We start from the raw sequence: 16,151 nt of genomic DNA, 5'->3' as shown, positions 1-16,151 counted from the left end.
GCCAGTCGTTTGCTCTCACTGCCGACGTTTTCCACCAGTTTAGTACGAACAACGAAACGAGGAAGCGTCAACCGTACGGTTGGCAAGGGGGGGCCTTCATTTTCTATTCACTTGGGCGGCTCAAGCTCGCCAATACCCGCCCCATTTTATCCCCATTTGTTTTTCATTTTTTTTTTTTCCGTTGTATTTAAGTTGATAATTTTCGGACACCCGACGATTGATAAAACACTTGGACACTCGACGTGATCTGACGCTCAAGTTTTTTTTTTTTCAACTCTATTGTGAGAATTTTTCTCTCACAAAGGGGGTGAAGGGGGTGGGAGGGGGTGATAGGGGGGGAGTGAGTGATTGTGATGTGGGGGATTTTTCACGGGTTTCGCATCATGGGAATATGCCAGGTGTAAAGCCCGGACGGAGGTGTCATTCAGGGGTTAATGGTCATAAATATTCGCTACTGTTGGTGGCAAGGGGTGAGGGGCGGTTGTGTTCGCGAGTACTGGGGCGCCCGGTGACAAGCAGGTTCCAAACGCTGAGGACTGTGCGATGTGGTTACGGGGATTTGCCGTACGGTAAGAGGTGAGGATTTTCAGGATCGCGGATTTTTTTTTCACTTCGACGAAGGGGCGGGGGAGGCTACTGAGATATGGGGTTATGAGGTACGGGGAAACTACTGCCATCGTCACTGCCCTTGCCGTCGGTGCCACTACCCGAGTAGATAACAGTACAACGGGGGAGACTTAGCAGGCTTTGCACATTTACAACGCTACAGCCACGGCCCATCTAACCCCAAAGCTTCGGTGAGTTTTCATATTTATATTGGGGATTATGGGGTCCTGGGGGTGCATGACGAGGGAGAGTCTGGGTCAGAGCTAAAAAAAAAAATACACGAGATTTTTCTATTTTTATTTTTCACTTTTCAAATTTATTACAGTGGGGTTTCAACAATTTTTTTTAGTCATTTTTCAACAATTGGGGAAGTGGGGTGACCCTTGTGACCCTTCACAATGGACGCAATGTTTGTAGGAAGATTTAGGGAATTTCTTTTTAATGTCTGACTAGTGGTGGGTTTTTCTACTGATTGATTTTCAACGAAATTCTCGCTTTATCTTGTTGGCGAGACGGGAAATTGGGTTTTGGGGGCTCTATTTTCGCCGTCTGTGTCGGTTCTCTTGACTAGCAGGCTCGTTTTGCCACGACCTCGAGGAATCACGGGGAGGATGTCACGAGTCGGCTAAATCAATCGATAAACCCCCCCAAGTTAGAACTGCAAAACCCGCGGATCAAGCCTACGTCATTGGGGGAAAAAAAAAGTTTGGGGCTTTTTGTCGGGTGAGGGTGGTGAAACGGGGGAGTTTTTTTGGATTTTACTGCATGATGACACGCATAGCGGAGAGAGGGAGAGAGAGAGAGAGAGAGAGGGATAGAGTACGTCCTGTGGGAAATGTCCAGGAGTAATTGAGGCGAGGCGCTGCGCTGGCTGGCACACCTCTTTTCAACCTTGGTACTACATTTTTCAGGATATTTCAAGGAGTCGGAAATTCTTTCGATGTTTTCCATGTCGCGGAGGGACTGGGGGTGAAATAACTACGAGGAGAGCTGGCGGTCTGAGCGCGCGGAGATTTCGCGATTTATTCAGAAAATTCGCGAAGGAAATTGCGGAGGAGGGAAAAAAAATTAATGTCTCATCGGCTTTATCAGAATTACTGTGCTCCGGAAATTACTTTCGCATTTTGCAAATTTTGAATCACAATTTTGAAGACTCAAAATTGAATTTTAAAGTTGAAAAATTATTTTCATAACTGATAATTGCTTTAAGGTTTGGAAAAATGAGACAAAAACAGGTTTTTAATAATCATATAAATCAATATATTTTTAATCTTTAGAAAATTGTTAGACTCGTCAAATAATTGAAATATAATTTTTCTCTCATATTTTCTCATATTGGGTTCATCTGAAATAATTTAAATAATAAAAAAATTTCAAAGGTTTGAGTTACGTTGCAAATTTAGGTTTTTCTAAAATCGTTGTTGTCTGATAAACTATTTTGATGTTATTTTTTTCCAATGGATTAGAACCATTACTTTCCCCCAATCCATGAAAAAACATTAGAAATTGGTTTGAAAACCGCAGGAGAATGTACCATATAAATTCCCAGATCTTGAGTTATTCGAATGGTTTTCCAATTAAATCGAACGGCGATCCCCATTCACCGTAAAAATACGTGAAAAAAAACACGCACCACACATGTGAAAATAAAACCCAGAAATATGGGATGAGTGCGGTTGAGCTACTGTTGTCCTGCGACAAAACTCTCTTTCTCTCTCTCTCTCTCTCCCAGCGCTTTTGGCTAAAAAGAACCGACAAAAAATACAAAATAGACGCGGAGTTATAACCACCGCTGGCGCTCACACACGCAGTTTACTAAAATTGGGCAGGGGTAGCGTCAGTGTCTGATTGACCTCGCGAGGGGTCGACACGGACACCCTTTTGCCGTTCCATTTCCGCTTCGACATCGCCAATTATCGGTGAAATATATCACGCGATCCACTGACCTATACACCACTGGTATCATGGACTCGGCATCAAATTTTTTTTTTTCACTCCGAGTGCATCAGAAATAAAACACTGATATTAACGAGGAAAAATGAAATATCATCAGGAATGTATGTTAAAATAGTGGTTCTATGGGCGTGAAACAGTTGCAGGAGATTTTTTCCGCCAGTTTGAGTCGGGAGTGTGTAATGGGATGAATAAAAAAATTTTGTTCCAATTTGGGAATTGGGAATGGCGAGTCGAACTCTTTTTTACGACTTCACCTTCTCGATAAATTATGGAAAGCACGAGATTGCTTTCAGTTAAACAATTTCCGGGCGATATTTATTTAAATGAAGGGAGGCAATAAATCATTTGCTCCGAAAGGCTTTTTGCAACACTCCAGGGAAAGAAATTTTGGATAAAAATTGGACTTGGGAGGGTAATTTTTCTAATAAAACTAACCTTCGTCCTCTGGAGGTCTAATTTTTACCTTAAATTTCTTTTTGTATATATTTTTAAAAATGAGACAATTAGTAACAAAATCATTGAAAACTACCCCAATTAATTAATATTGATAATTTCAAGTTTTTCAATCTCAAAAAGAAAAATTAATTTACACGGAGAGAAAAATTCTTTGAAAATTACGTGTCTGTTCCACAATCTGTCGGTTAAAATAATATTCGGTCACAATTACGAAACAGTTACTCACTTTTTCAGTAAATTTTCAAGAAAAAGTCCAAAACGTTCAAGAGAAATTATGGAACGTTAAGTGAAAAAATGTGTAACTGTTCCGTCATTTTGACTGAATGCAAAGACACGTAATTATTAAAGAATTTATCTCTCCGTGAATTAAAACAGTAAAACTGCTTCTGGAAATGATCAATTTCCCCATCGAGTTAAAAAATTCATTCCAACAAATTCTGAAAACCCCTCTAAACCGTAAAAAAATTTAATCAATTTATCTCTCGAGTGCAAGAGAAACATCTCAACTCAAAACTTTGTGCGACGACTCGATTGGATGGATGAAACTGAAAAAGAATAAGGAGAGACTCTGAAGGAGATGGAAAAATATGAATTGTCGAGGAAATTCGGGGATAGGTGGAGTTGAGTTTGCGAAGGTACATGTATAAAGTTCGCTACTCACGCACGGAGAATTTGCCAAGGGAGAGGGAATACACGAGAGTTTCATACTAAAAGGGAAAATGCATAAGCATCGAAGAACGATGAGGAGGTGGAGTCACTGGAGAATATCCTGCTGAGCGCATACACTGCGACGAAATGTGTTGCGTTGAAATAATTGATTTTCGAACGGCACCGAGCGTAATATCCACGCTTGTAATTACCAAACTCCGGGGTGTTGGTGTCTCAAAGAGTCGAGAGTTATAAGGGGTGCTAGTATGCCAACTTCCTGGGTTATAGCGTCTAGTTTAACTGATATTGATGTAAATAGCATCGGAAAACATGGGGAACATAAATCCACGGTCATTTTGCATAGTTTGTAGCTTATGGGAGGAAGGAAGGAGAGAGAGAGAGAGGGGGGGGGGAATTGTTATGTGAATAAAAATGATTTATGTTGTTAAAACTCGGAAAAATTTTTTTAGGAATCGAGTGATCAAGAAATCATGAGTATTTCTATGGAAATATTTAATATTCATTGCTTCTCTTTTATCAATTGGAGTCAATTGGAGTGAAAATATTGATTTCAAAATTCAGTAATTTTTTTTAGCTTCTTCAATTGGATCTGGGGGAATTTAAACAAATTTTACTTAAGACTCTAATCCACCCTCTCGGGTCTACAATTAACTATTGATTTCAAAATTGAGGAAGTTTTTTTAAAGCTGTTTCCAGTTGGATTATGTGAATAATAGTCATTTGTCCATTTATCACATTAGTCACATTCCAGAATGAGTTCTCTAATCTAATTAAATCCAATTAGGAAAAAAATACAAAAAAATATTTATTTCATAATTCAGTAAATTTTTTCCTAGTTTCTGTAATTGGCTTTCAAACTAGTTTCTAATTACATTATGTGAATAATAATCATTTATGCCTTTGAAACTCGACGAAATATATTTTTTAAATCAAGTGATGAAGAAATCATGGGTAGATCTATCGAAATATCCAATATTCAGTGCTTCTCTCTCACTCCAGAATGAGTTTTCACACTGGAATGCATCATCCACGTTTGAAATTCTCCCGGGATTGTTATCGAATTATTTTGCGTGCCTGCAAAGCCTCTCTCAGGCTCTTGGATTATGCCAAGTTTGGGAATACCTTTGCCGGAGTATTTTGCCGCATAGAGGTGCGAAGTGTAATCCATTGGAGTCTTGGGGAAACGGGAAAGACGCTGCGGCTAGTGAGAACAAGCTGGTGGGTAATTAATTTGTGACCTTTTGAAAACGAATGGATACTAATTAAGCCCTCTTGCTCTTTGTAAATGGAGGGATAGCGGGATCGCACGTGAAATTTTGATGAACCCAACGTCTTTGATTATACCGAGTAATCACGGGAGCTCTAACTGGGGCGCCGTTTTACACCAGAGAATAATGCAATTTTTTTATTCTCCTGAATTAATTTTCATTTGCTTTACTTCGGCATTTTCCATTGACATTTTTGCTCCGATATTTTTTAATAATATTTTAGCGATCAATTGAGATATTTTATTCAATGCCACTAGGGGGCTGCATCCCCTAGGATTTCTGGGACTTTTATGACCCTAAATATTTTTACCGTTAAACAACACCAATTTTTTATTCCCTGGACAGATCAAATTGAATAACTAATTGTATCTGTTTATGTATTTAAAACATTAATGGAAAGAAGTGGGAGAAAAAATCGATACTCTGGTTTATTTCAGAATAGTTGAGAATAAAATTGCTACAATCGACTCTTTGTTTATTTCTCGAACTGGTAGAACTCGCATTTTTACCCATTAAAGTTGAAAAAAATCGTTTCTGAACGGTAAACAAATGGTGAAAGGCAGGAAAAAGGCGACTTCCAATTTCCGTGTTTGCAAAATCTTTGTATTTGGTGATATAACATGGAAACACTGTAGTCGTTGATGGACACACGAGGATCACGATGTTAAAACCACTAGGGGATTCGGTAAAACTTCTTGCTCGTCCCTCACCAACCCCCCGTCCATCAAGCTAACCCATCGCTACTTCTGCTCTCGTGTGGGCACAAACTCCCTGCCGAGTTTAATCTGGACTGGGATTTCCAGATCGATAACACCGGGGATACGTTCGTACTCTCGGTGTGACGCCTCTGGGATTCGTGATAAAGGGACCTTGCGTGAAAAAGTAAAGATGTAGAAATAGAGGTGTTGTGTTATGAGGAGAATACGAGCGAGGACTGTGGGCGCGATAGGAATTATGTATCAGAGGGTGGGTGAGAGGTGTTAATGACGCAATTTAAAGTTTTTCCGAGGGTGAAACTTTCGGCGAAATCTTTTATTTCAATTAAATCGAAGTTATTGGAGTTTTATAAGTTTTTAATTGGATTGTTATGGGGGTTTTGGGGGGAATTTTTTTTTCGAGGAAATCGTCGTCAAGTTTTTTTTTTCTCTGTCGGGAAATTAATGGGAATAATTACTTCTGATGTATTTCTATTTGTTCTTCATTTTTTCAAAATTTTCATAGCTCTTTCAAATAAAAAAGCTGCGAAGTCATGGGACATCGCACACGGAGATAAAAATTCTGCTAAAATTACGTGACCGTTCCGTAATCTGTCAGTCGAAATAATATTCGGTAAAAATTACGGAATAATTACGCACTTTTTCAGTGAACCTCCAGAGAAAAGTGCAGAATGTTCCGGAAAAAGTATATGGAGAGAAAAATTATTTAAAAATTACGTTCCTGTTTCGTAATGTCCCAGTCAAAACAATATTCGGTCAAAATTACCGAACCGTTACGCACATTTTTCCTAAATTTACAGAAAATAGTCCAGAACGTTTCGGAAAAAGTCTGGGAAGAGAAAAATTATTACAAAATTACGTGTTCGTTCCGTAATCTGTCAGTCACAACAATATTCAGTAAAAATGAAGGAACTATTACACATTTTTCCAGTGAACCTTCAAGAAAAAATCCACAACATTCAGGAAAAAGATTGGAAAGTTCAGTGAAAAAATTCGTAACTGTTCCGTAATTTTTATTGAATAGTCTTTTGCCTGGCGGATTAATAATAATAATTTACTTTTATTTGGTGTAAAATACCCTGTTTTACACCTCCCCCTTCCACTCCTTTCTTAACCCGACTAATAATCTATAAACAACTCTCCAAACTTGTCACTGATACTCAAAATATATAAATATTCTCGCGACGTAATCACCTGCGAGCTTTTGGCTCCACTTCCGGGCATTTAAATAGTACCCTATTTGGTTATTTGTTTCCCAACATACAATATACTCCCCGAAAAAATTATCAGAATAATTACCACAATTATTCTCTCAGAATCCCTCCCTGCCAATCAATCGTGGCATTACGATCAAAAACATGCGGCAATCTCATCCCCAACAGTATCTTCAAGCTGAAGAGTACACAAAATCATTCACCAACGTGACAAAATGTATATCAGATGGCCGATCTCCCTGATGTTGACAGTTGCACGGTGAAGGTATACACTTTATACAGATGAATGATGCTTGAGGGTTTGACAACAGTACTTGAACAAGACCCCTCCACCAGTCTGGTAACCACTTTTGGAGGCGCTGCGTCCTCTACACGTTGTATCGAGTGGTAAGACAGTAGTGTTACTGTACATACATACATACGTACTGTATATCCTCGAAACTACCTTCCTCATGGGTCGCGTACAACCAAGAGTAATGGTGGATGCTTCACTTAATGTCGGAAAAAGTGAATTTTCCGAGGGGGGTAAATGTACCTTACGTTCGAGAAACATTTTTCTTGTCGAGGATTTGGGTTAAGAAGCTTGCGGGACAGATAACAGAGCAAACAAACTTATCTTCACAATAAAAATATTAGTTTGATAGTATGAGAGTATTAAAAACATTTCAGAGATGAGAATTGTCAATGAAAAATATTTTTGTGAGAAATATTTTTTATTTTGTTGTGTCTAACTTTGATTGTTGAAAAAAATTATAGAAAGTTGATAAATGAGGTCAAGGTATTGGTGAAGCCTCAATCAATGAAATTCCTTCAAATTTCCTGTGGAATTTGTAGGTCATCATTTTTTTTTCTGGTAAATTCACAGAATTCGAATGGATATGGAATGAGTCACAAATTGCAAACAACGTATTCGTATTCGTATTCAATATGAATATACGGGAATATGATTTATCAAATATTGCGAGAGTATATTCGGCCGAAATGTTCATGTTCCTGGGACACCCTCGATAAACCAGAAAAACCCATGTCTCGTATCATTTAACGAGTTAGTTTTGGTAAAACGTTCATCTAATGATAGAAACGTGTGATTGCATTTCGGTGTTCGGAGAATGGGGCGAACCGAGGAATACTAATTTCAAGGTAAATCTATACTGGAGGGCCATTAAAATTTGGAGATATGAGATTTTATGGGTATGAAGAAGTTAATTTAGATAAAGAGGGAATTAAACGGTTCTATTCCTTATTTTGGATGTGTGCAATTGTCATTCATTGCGAGTTTCACTTGTGTAGTTAGTCTGAAGGTAATTAAGGACTCCATTGTACCCTGAAATTCAACAAATTATTGTTACCCGTTTGCCTTCTCCCTCTCTCTCTTAACCAAATTCATGTACGATCCGATTTTCGAAATCATCATTATTTTATCTTAATTCCTACTCCCCGGAAGTGTAAATCTTTGTATTTATATTTCGCTCTCTGTTCTTTTAATAAATTTTTTTTTATGTCATTATGGCGCCTCGTTCCGCTACAATGTGAACAAAATTGACGTTAAAAAAATTAATAATTACGTCCGCTAGTAATTTTACATTTATATCAATCTATAGGACTCGACAATACCTGTGTTATATCGACATTATGAATACAACGTTAAAAAAAAATTGAAAAAGCTCGTAAGGCTTTCATTTAGGAGCCAAAAAAACTATTGCACGAAAAAAAAAACTAATTAAAATTCCATTTCTCCCTCAAACAATAGGAAACCTATTTACCTCTGTTTACCGTTCGAACCACCTACTCCCCAATGCAGGAAACAAAAAATATCACAACATTTTTACCCCTCAAAAAATTGCCAGTTGCCAGCGAAACACGAAAAAAAGGTAAAAAGCTCTTCCTTTGTTGGAGCCGAGTAGAAGGGTAATTAGCGAAGCGTGTGCATCTCAGGTTTAACGAGCCGTGTGTATCCGTTGTTGGGGTCATCCCCAGTCATAATCCCACGTTGATACATATTAGAAGAAGTGAATAATATTTTTTATCCCGGTATTTTAACATTTTTCTTTTTCGCCAACTCCCAGTGGGCGTTGGTCCTTATGTGGGGGCCGTTGGGAACCACTGCGGGGAGCTTTTTCACGACGCGGGAGAGCCGTTACGAGGCCATATATGATGGCCATAGCACCATGGGGGCTTATGGATATGCCTCCCGTGTTGCTGGTATCCTCTGCGGTGGCCTAGGTACCCACTGAACACACCTGCACCTCACACTTGGGACAACAGCCACTGTTGTGACGTACATATTTTCGAGGTTAATCCCTCTATTGTGGGGGTTTTCAGGTCACATTTACGGTTTACAAGATTAATTTTTAGGGTTCAGGGAGGGAAGGACAAAATGCCAAGACACGGTATTGTTCGCTGAAAAGTGCTAGCGACTGTATCTGTAGGAAATTAGTTGTTACAATTTTTGTTTTTGTTTTTGGGAAGAAGTAACGCAAGTTTTTGAAGGTTTATTGTCCAGGAATGGTGTTTATTAGGAGGGGATGCCAACGCAGTTTTTGTATTTCGAATGCTTTGGGGATGATTCAGATTGGGGAGGGGAGAAAATTCTGAATATTTGGGGAAAAAATTTCAAAACACTGAATTTCTTAATTATTTTTTGAGTGGAAGACAAAGTCACTGGCCATTTTTCAATTTTTGTTCACCACTCTTGGGGGTTTTAGAAAATATTTTCAACCCCTATTCAGCTCTCTCTCTTTGCCGTCTCCCTTAAAAAAATTCCAGATGCTCCAAACCCCTGAACAATGCATTAAAAAATCTTCAAAATCTCCCATCAATCTCATTACCCCCGACAAATCCATTTTTAATTAAAATTACCCTCCGCCCCTAGTCACCCACCCCTCCATTCAATTGTCGAGAATGAATATGCACTCGGGGCCATTCTTTCTACCTCTTCACGAGAGGAAAACTATGAAATATGATCACGGTAAATGCCATCCAAACAATGCGAGAAATAAAAAAAAATACCCCTCACCCTCACCTTCACTCCCTCCCTCTCTCCCTCTCCCTCTCTTTCCTCACAATTCTTCGGGTATTACCATCCTGCACGTTCTCGCATTTTCACGCAATAAATCTTCGAGTGAAGTTCCTCCCACTTTTGCCGCCCTCACTCAGACCCTCCTGCAATCGGAGGTACACCCGGGCGATACTCGCGGGAGTAAACTTTCTTTTCCGGTGGAAAAAATGCACTCGACTCGAAAATCAACGAGTTTACTTTTATTCGGATGTACATAAACTTCAGATGGGAACGAAAAAAAAAATATGAGGCTGATGTTATCTATTCCACAGGGTGATATTACGAGTTTGAAGTTGTGGGGTTTTTATGCGATTGCAATGATGCGAACAGAATTATTCTTCAAAGTGATTGAATAAATGGAGAGAAATTTAAGGATGATAATAGTCAACTCAATTGTAATACGATTCAATTATTTAATAATCATTAATTGTATTTATTATATGCAACGCGAAAGACGTAAAAGAATTAATTTTATAGATATTTTTACTGATGTTCAAAAAATAAAAAAAAATAACAATAAAACAATTTAAAAAAAAAACAAAAAAGGGAATTGAAATAGAAAAAAATTATCCAGGAAAATATAAAATATTGGAATTAATTAAAATTAATATCAATGACTTTATTTTTCTCTCTTTCATTATTCATTTCCGCGCTGGGGTGAGGGAGAGGGTGTAACGGGGGAGTAAAATATTTGAACAGCGAACTGGAGAGATATTTCCATATTAAATATCATTTTATCGACAATTATGCCCAGTGCAGTTCGAGTTATTCAAATAGTTGGTGGGGGAGAATGAGAAGTTGGCGTGAATTTTTCGGGCTGAATTGTTGGAGTTTGTTGGTGAAATGTTGATTTTAGAGGGCAGAGGGGTGTATATTAAATTAGAGGGAGTGTTGGGGGTGATTTAATGAAGTGAAGAGTGGGGAGGGGATTAAATCATTGAATTTTTCAAGGGAGGAATTGTTGATATGTCCAGGGGGAGTGGGAACTGTGGCTGAGGGATTTCTTTTCGTTTGAGGAGATGAAAAGATTGCTACTGCGATTATTTATGAGATTTCTCCACTACTAATGAGGACATTCATCATTTAGGGTTTTAATGGGCTTCATAATTCGATGAATTTACAAATTTAGTGGCTAGAGTGGTGCGTTAATAATTAATTCCATGTGTAATGCACCGATGTAATTCTGTGGAGCGAAATTCGGATTAAATGACCGGGTTTTGGGGGTTATGATTGAACAATTGAATTAGTAGAGCTGCTGGAGAATCGTTAGGAAATATTATCAAACGATGTTGAGTTGTAAATCTGTTTGTCACGGTAATTATTAAATAATTTTAAAAATCAATCAATAATTCCCGAAATTTTCAAATCCCTGAAAATTTTGGGTGAATTGAAGTTCAATTTTCGTCAATAAATTAATAATAATAATAATAATAATAATAATAATAATAATTGATAATTTTTTATGTTATTGAAATTTCAACTGCAATTATTGCACGTCAATTTCCCATAACATCAAAATAGTGTCGATATGGACAGTCAAAAAATTTCCAACACTTCTTCGTATTTCAGAAAAAAAATAGCAAAAAAGGTAAACAAAATAAAAATTGTTCGCGAGATAAAAAATAAGGAGTTTCTGAGAGGTTGATATGCCCGCATTTCAGGTTCAGGCAGTCGTATCGCGTTTCCACACCATTAAAAAAAAAAAAATCAAACAAGTGACAAGCTATTTCCTCCTCTACCTCCCCCCACAAGCAGATTAATCACTCATATAAACAGGGATTTACGAGAGCGGTAAACAAAGACTATCTACAACATCATAATAAGGCCGTTTACTACCCTCTCACGATTATAATTGACAGATAATCTTTGTCCATTAAGACCTTTGGATGGATTTTCGACAAGTTACTCGGCTCTCCACGGGCGCAGAGTGGGGGGGGGGAGCGTTGTGGCTGTGGTGTGGGTCGCCATTCCATTACTAATTCATTACGAATGCGTTAGTAACGTCAACTGTGAAACTCCTGAGCGATCAGTTGACGTTGTGCTGTGGTGGATCGAGTCACGAGAGTAGGCAACGTCTTTTCGACCGAACGATGGATTTATAACCGCAAATATCACGTTGTCACTCCTCTCGGTCGGGCTTTGGTGGATGTTCTCGGAGGTGTTCTTGTGCCGTTGATTATTGATATTTTCGGGATCGTTGGACTTTGTGTGCTCGTCGTTGGTAGCTCCCGCTCCCGGGAATCATGTCTGTTTGATTGGATAGTAGTGCAGTTGAGAGTTTTATTCGCTTGACCGGTTCTCCTGCCTTTCTCCGGTATTAGTGACGAGGTTGTCCAGGTTCAGCCGATCCACTGCAGGTAAAATACACGTTTCAAGAATTGGTTGATTGAATCGCCGTGACACGTGGCGAGGAGTTTCAAAGGCGACGGTTTCTCTCAGAGGTGCTCTTTGTTTATGGGTATTTGGGGGATTTAATTCGTTGATTAAATTAATTAGACAATGATGATGATGATGATGATGATGAGCATCATTTTTAGGTAATTTAGGTGTCACGTAGAAGGGGAAAGTCACGGCCAGAGGAAGATGTGATTGATTTGTTTTCTGGAACTGTCATTTTCAATATTTTTTATTCGAGTGTTCGCGGAGTCGGGAGGAGATAGGGAACATCGTGGTCAGACGATTTCGTAAGCAACAGTTTGATGTGAGATTGAATTGTGAATTTTAATGAGCGAGCTGTGCCGCCAGTTTGCTTTTGATTCCGAGTAGGTGCGGAAGTTCATGGTCAGACTTGTTTTCATTATGGTGTGCGATATTTTACGTACCATATTGTTGTGTTGTACCATAGTGTTGTGGACAGTTACATATTTGTGTTTTTTAGATTCTAGGAGTGAGGTTTGGTGTGAAGTAGAAATGGAAAGTCTTGATCAGACCAAAACTGGTGCCAATTTGTATTCATTTAATTATAATGTGATAGTAATATCATCAGAGGACAGAATTACTTTCTTTTTCTGCGCTTGTGAAGTTGAGTTAGTCTTCATTAGATAGGAAACTTTTGAAAAATCAGGATTTTCGCTTTATCCCTCGATTTCTCTCGCTGTTCCCCAAACGAGATCCCCTCGTCACCGAAACATCATAATTAAAAAACATTACGAATCGCTTAAGACTTAATTATGAATTTTAATGAGGTAGCTGACCCGCCAGTCTGATTTTAAGTAGATACTGAACTTCATGGTCAGACTGCGATTTTTATTATCATTTTCTACATTTGACTCGCCTATTTTAGTGGAAAGTTAAAATGTGTCATTTTTTAAACATATTTTATGACAGAAGTTTGATGTGAAGTAGATCTGGAAAGTCTTGAGGAGACCAAAACTGGCGGGAAATTTTTTTTTCAATTCTAACACGATAATAATATCATCAGAGAACAAAATTACCATTTTTTTCGTTTGTGAAATTTAATTAAGTCGGTCTCGATTACATGAAATTTTTTTTAAAATCACTAATTTCGTTTTATCCCCCTTATTCCTCTCTCTGTTCCCAAAAAAATCCCCTCTTCCCCAAAAAACTGATTAAAAAACATTACGAATTAACTTTAAATCGTGGAAAATCAATTGTCCCCCCCAGAATCGCGAAAAAATTAATTTCAAACATTGCGATGCATTTTCCCGAAGCAATTGTCGCTCGAGGATTCACGGCACGGCTGGAGATCCGAAGTACAGTCCTTTACCCCCGCCCTCTCTGGGTCGTGTACAAATACGTTGGGATGAAATGCTGCATAGTCCATGGGTTTATATTTAAAAGGATGGCGGTGGATATCGGTGTTGGTGAAACTAGTTGAAATTGAGTTAGGCGAGCCAAGGCACCCGACTGTAGCCTCTCCCATAGAATGTTTCCAATGGAAGAGAGAGAGAGAGAGAGAGAGAGAGAGAGAGAGAGAGAGAGAGAGAGAGAGAGAGAGAGAGAGAGAGAGAGAGAGAGAGAGAGAGAGAGAGAGAGAGAGAGAGAGAGGGAGAAAAAATAGAAAATCACAGATGGGGCGGGCCGGGGGCCCGGGGGGGTGGCGAAATGCGAGGCGTGGGTGGGTTATATAGGTTTGTAGTTTGAGTGTGCTCACTACCACGGGGGAAATTGTTTCGTGAGTTGTGCTGTTCGGGGCCCCTCTCTATACTCGCAATATTGCTTTTCTCTACTGACGAGTCGTTCGGCGCTATGTGCGACGCGAACACAACCGTCACGCTTCGTTGCTCTCGGTTATTTCAGTCACTTTTTTTCTCATTTTGATTTTTTCTCGTAAGCCGGGACATGCTAGAGTTGTTTCATTAAAAAAAAATGAATGGAAAATGCGCGGCTATGTTTGATAAGGAAATGATCGATAGCTGAGACGAACTGGGTTATTTGATTTCCGAATCAACATTTAATCTGACGTTTATAATGTGACATTTTTTCGGGCAATTCATTATTTTTTTTAAACATCATCAATTAGGGGAGGAGGGAGAGAAAAGTCTGTGAAATAGTATTGTGCCGGGCAGGAGTATTGAGGTGGAATTGTTAGAGTACTGGAATGTGTTTTACTCACACATGAAAATTACTATCAATACCGCGAATTTTGTAATTAATTATATGTAGCTCCGTAAAATTTATTAAACAGCACCATTGGGGTTAACATTTCAAACTGTTTATTAAAATTAATTAACAGTTGGATTGAATAGGTCTTTGTACGATTTGTATTTTTTTTTCTCGTGTTTCCACTTGAGATTGGCAAATATTCTGAAGTTTGGAGTATGATTAGGCCCTTTAGTTAGTCCCTCTAAGGAAAGGAACTAGAGCGGTTGTTCCTTTCGAGCGTATTAAATAAAAGAGAATAAAATAACATTCAAACGTTTGAATCATTATAACTATCCCATTTCTAATGAGCACTCTAAAATTTGAAGATCTATCATTTTTTAAATGAAAAATTGATCGAAATCTTCGAAAAATTCCTATCTAGGTCAGTTTATTGTATTGGACCTTCCTTTATCTGTTACTGTTACACGCAGTAATTTTTCGGTAACTCATTGTAATTGCTTAACAATAAGCGTCGAATATTGCCGATTATTGCCGACGTTTCTACTTCGTCATGGGAAATGTTGCATTAGACTTCGAATTTTGACAAGACCGGTGTATGTAGAAGTTTTCCCAAGTCGATAAAGAAATTTTATTATGCGACATAGTTATTTTTCTTAGACCTCCGGTTTGCGCCGAGATTGTAAGCCACCACGGTAATTTTTATCATGAGATTTTTTAAGCCCCTCTGGATGAGAAAAAACCATAAACGACAAATGACTGTCGTTGGTCTTTTTGAATGAATTTATCATCACTTCACGCACGGCCTAGACCCTATATAATTCAAGCTTCTTTAATCCTGCGGTACCGTCAAGCCATAACCGTAATATCAGTCATAATTCCGCCTCTAGATAAGTTTTTCCTTATCGCAGCAGATAATGATCACGAAAATTCTCCCGAGAATTCACGGTGGGATGAGGAGTGAAGAAGAGATACTTACGACAAAAAAAAAATTATATTGTATATATATATATTATACATATATATTCGAGTTGATGAGGCCCCCGTGGGATTCGTTACTCCTCCCTTTTTAATGCCAAAGTATGAATATTCAATGCGACAATTATTACGAAGTTGATTAACACGGGAAACAGGCGCAAATGAAGGCTTCAAACAGGGGTGGGACTGAGAGTCCTCCAGAGACTCGCCTCTCAGTGAAACTATGTATCATCACTCCGGTTTTATCTGGCGCCCCTGTCCTCTTTCCACTCTGTACTCGGGTTATACCGGGCTTGTGCTTACATGCATCTTCCTCGGAGCTTCTCGCACGCACTAGTTTCTCTGTCGTCAGTAACTTGTGTAGTTCTCTCACTCAGTCTCGGGTGAAGTTTCACCGAACGAGAGGAGAGAGGCTGTGACTTGCACAAACGTATACTCAGTGAAACCCAAACACTTTCTTAATTAATAATCCTGGCGCTCTCTTAATCATACTAATGCTGCTGCTGCTATTTTCGAATTTTTTTGAGAGCTTTTTTGGAGTGTTGTTCAATGGATTCCGGAGCCTTGTTTACTATTTTTTCAAGCTGTTTTTTGTTTTATTAAATGAGACAAAAGTATCTTGCTTATTTTTCTGATATTAATTAATTAAGACATTTCTTTCGCCGGG

General features: G+C 38.6%; 1 protein-coding gene across 22 annotated transcripts in view; it reads left to right on the top strand.

The window, feature by feature from the left end:
• Positions 1-349: 349 nt before the first annotated feature.
• Glut1 (Glucose transporter 1) overlaps positions 350-16,151 on the top strand; it is a 49,351-nt gene continuing 33,549 nt past the window's right edge. For 8 of the 22 annotated variants that reach the window (XR_010299096.1, XR_010299097.1, XR_010299095.1 and 5 more), the window contains exon 1: positions 11,941-12,300. The gene's annotated coding sequence lies outside the window, so the exon portion shown is untranslated. Of the gene's footprint in view, positions 798-11,940; positions 12,301-16,151 lie in introns of those variants that run through there. The other 14 variants (XM_064122552.1, XM_064122551.1, XM_064122550.1 and 11 more) reach the window with 6 other exon arrangements.

The sequence above is a fragment of the Diachasmimorpha longicaudata genome, chromosome 6 (genome assembly GCF_034640455.1).
Source record: "Diachasmimorpha longicaudata isolate KC_UGA_2023 chromosome 6, iyDiaLong2, whole genome shotgun sequence".
Lineage (NCBI taxonomy): Eukaryota > Metazoa > Arthropoda > Insecta > Hymenoptera > Braconidae > Diachasmimorpha > Diachasmimorpha longicaudata.
Note: the sequence above shows the minus strand (reverse complement) of the source record. Positions and strands in the feature narration are given on the sequence as shown.